Source organism: Xiphophorus hellerii, chromosome 14 (assembly GCF_003331165.1).
Source record: "Xiphophorus hellerii strain 12219 chromosome 14, Xiphophorus_hellerii-4.1, whole genome shotgun sequence".
In the NCBI taxonomy this organism is placed as follows: Eukaryota; Metazoa; Chordata; class Actinopteri; order Cyprinodontiformes; family Poeciliidae; genus Xiphophorus; species Xiphophorus hellerii.
In genome coordinates this window covers 2743152-2746462 of record NC_045685.1, presented here as the reverse complement: position 1 = coordinate 2746462, position 3311 = coordinate 2743152, and the positions used below count along the sequence as shown (strand labels likewise).

At 40.7% G+C, this 3311-nt stretch overlaps 1 long non-coding RNA gene across 1 annotated transcript; it reads left to right on the top strand.

The window, feature by feature from the left end:
- Positions 1-685: 685 nt before the first annotated feature.
- On the top strand, positions 686-2934 carry LOC116732281 (uncharacterized). Its single transcript, XR_004341759.1, has 3 exons — positions 686-735; positions 1228-1582; positions 1685-2934. It is a non-coding gene; the product is annotated as an uncharacterized LOC116732281 (long non-coding RNA).
- The last annotated feature ends 377 nt before the right edge of the window (positions 2935-3311 follow it).

The window sequence follows — 3311 nt, the reverse complement described above, 5'->3', positions numbered from 1 at the left end:
GGTCCTTCAATAACAAATCAAGCATTGCCATAAAATCCTATGCTGAAATTTCACCTGTTCATCAGTAAGATGTTGAATATTAAGCAATTTTAGAAACATTGTAGAGAACCCAGCGTTGGTTTCTGATCCCAGATTCAGAGTCTGCAGATCAATAATGTCTCTGATCATTTCAGGTTGGATCTCCTCAGCCTGTAAACCTCCACCTTCAACACCACCAGTCAGATGGAGGAAGATAAGAGAACCCTGTTGACAAAAAAAGTAAGAAAACATATTTTTACCCAAGTAACAATTTTAAATATTCAATGAAATTGAGGTCAAATTTCTAACTTTTTCTTTTTTCTGTAGATGTATATTCTCTGTTTTTTAATCCTGTTATGTTTTCTCTTTATTTCATTTCTCTGTCAACTCATGTCACATGACTTGAGCTGACCAACAATTAAAGCAGAAGACCTGCTCCACCTGCTGATCTACTGGTTGTAACAGATTGTGGAAAAGGTGAGGACATGATGATGATTTGATCAGAAAGTCTCTTTCAATCATCTATTATTTAGTCAGAGATTAAGGAATGTGTGTATTATTATGTGATGATTCTCCAGCATAACTGAGACAAGACAACAGCGCTGGACCAATCAGGAGAGAGAAGACACAGAAAATCCTGCTGGAAATCCCGAGATGAAGTTTCCTGATGCAACAGGGGGACACCTGAGGACACAGAATAAAGAAGGACCATGTGAAGTAGGTCCTTCAATAACAAACCAAGCATGAGTTGACCAACACTTAAAGCAGGTTACTTCGTCCATCTACTGGTTGTAACAGATTATGGTGAAAGTTGAGGAGATAATGACTTGATCAGAAACTGTGGCCGACAACTGCAAACGCGCAACAAACAGCAAAACGAGCTGCAAACATGTGAAACGGCACAGGAAAAGCTAAACTTAATTATTTTTACATTTTTCGTTTCATTTCATTGAAACCACAAAAAATGTTTCCACAATAACTTCCAATTGTTCAATATTTTTTTCTATCAGACTTTGAGTAGTGTGCAAGAATTACTCAAACATGCTTTGACTTTATTGATCCCAAAGGGAAATAAAATGTAGTTGTAGCTCAGATTCAGATTCTTCAAAAGTTATTGCAGATGGCTGATTGCTGGCAGCAGGAAAGGTCTTTTGTAGCTGTCTGTATTGCAGCAAATCTGACTGATGATACTCTGTTTTCACCATACAGACTCATGAAGAGGATGGTCAGAGTTGTCCATAGCTTTCTTGACTCTTATGAAGAATCCTTCTTTGCATCATCTCCAGAGGTTCCACAGTCGTCTCCAGAACAGAACCAGAACAAATCCAGCCTTCTTTATCAGATTGTTGAGCCTTTTGAGGTTCCTGGCTCTGATGCTGCTGCACCAACAGATGATAGCAGAAGAGATGACACTCTCAGCATCAGACTTAAAGATCTGCAGCAACTTGCTGCAAGTCTTGAAGGATCGTAGCTTCCTCCAGAAGCGCAGTCTGCTCTGTCTCTTTTTATAGACGGCTTCACTGTTGCGTCTCCAGTCCAGTCTGTGTTCCAGATGAACACCGAGGTATTTATATTCCTGAACCACCTCCACATCTTCTCCCATGATGGAAATAGGGTTTCCTGTTTCTCCTGAAATCAACAACCATCTCCTTTGTTTTGTTTACAGTCAAGATTAGATGATTGTTCCCACACCAGGCCACAAAGTGATCCACCAGATCTCTGTACTCAGCCTCTTGTCTTTCTCTGATACACACAACAACTGCAGAGTCGTCTGAGTATTTCTGTAGATGACAGAAGTCGGACTTGTGCGGGAAGTCTGAACAGTAGAGAGTGAAAATGAATGGTGAGAGTACAGTGCCCTGTGGTGTTCCCATGTTGTTGACCACCTGGTTAGACACACAGTCCTTCAGTCTCACAAACTGTATTCTGTTTGTCAGGTAGTCACAGATGCAGGTGATTGTTGAGGCCTCCACCTGTGTCTTCTGGAGTTTCTAACAGAGCAGATCAGGCTGAATTGTGTTCAATGCACCTGAGAACCAAAGACCCTGATCCTCACTGTGCTGCCTGCTTTGTCCAGATGACAGTGGGTTTGTTGAAGCAGGTGTCTGATCAACTCCAACTCCATGGCGATAAGCAAACTGCAGGGGGTCCTGATATGTGATCGTCTGCTTACTCAAGTGGGCCACCAGGAGTCTCTCCAGGACCTTCATGATGTGCGATGTCAGGGCAACGGGTCTACAGTCGTTATGACTGATGGGTGACTTTTCTTCGGTACCGGAACCAGGCAGGATGTCTTCCACAGCAACGGAACCTCCTCTTGGGTCTGGCAAAGGTTGAAGAGATGCTGCAGAATCCCACAGAGGGACTCTGGGACCGACACCATCTGGACCTGCATCCTCGTTCCTGTTCAGTCTCTCCGGCTGCTTCTTCACCTGACTTCTAGATACAGAAAAGTTGGAGGTGGAGGCAAAAGGGAGCAGCAGCGTCTCCTAATGTGGTTGAAGACAAACTTGTGGAAGCAGAAGAGTCCATGACTGAGGTGGAAGATGGAACATCTGAGGCTTGACAGGAAAGCTGTGGGTCAGAGGAGGATGAGATATCTGGCTGCAGACAGGAGAGGACGATGATGATGAGCTTGTTCCTGGACTGAACCTGTTGAAGAATGTGTTCAGCTCATTTGCTGTGTCCAGAAACTAATACTGTTAAAAAAAAAAAGTCATGGTAGCATGTTTTTATGTAATAATGTGTATGTAATGTTTGGAATGAAGAAGATATGCTGCATAATCTGATGTAATTACAAAAGAGTATTGTGTCTCAGTGCAAAAACACACATTTTGTTGGTTTCTGAAGAGTAAAAATTGAACAAATGTGTTAATCACTTAAAGATTAAGTTTATATTTCACAGTCATCACAATGCTAAAGAAAAGTCTCACAACAGTGTGAAAATCATGTTGTGGGAGGAAGATATTAAAGAATGTAATGTATTTTGCAGTGTCATAGGTTATTTCTATGTATTATGATGTAATATAATACATGTATTTTTGGACTTGTTGTATTCTGTTTTATTTTTGTGTGTAACTTTCACTTGACTTGTGAAAGCATGGAAAGTAATTAAGCTGATCGTAGAGTAAAATAACATTTAAGTTGTAAGCAAATTCAATAAAAGCTTTTTTTTGCCGTCACTGCTTTGGTTTTATTCAGATATCAGATTTGGATCATTTGAGATGGTAAATCTGCTTTAGAGCAGTAGAACAATCATTTGATTTTCTTTTTCATGCTATTTAAACTCATTG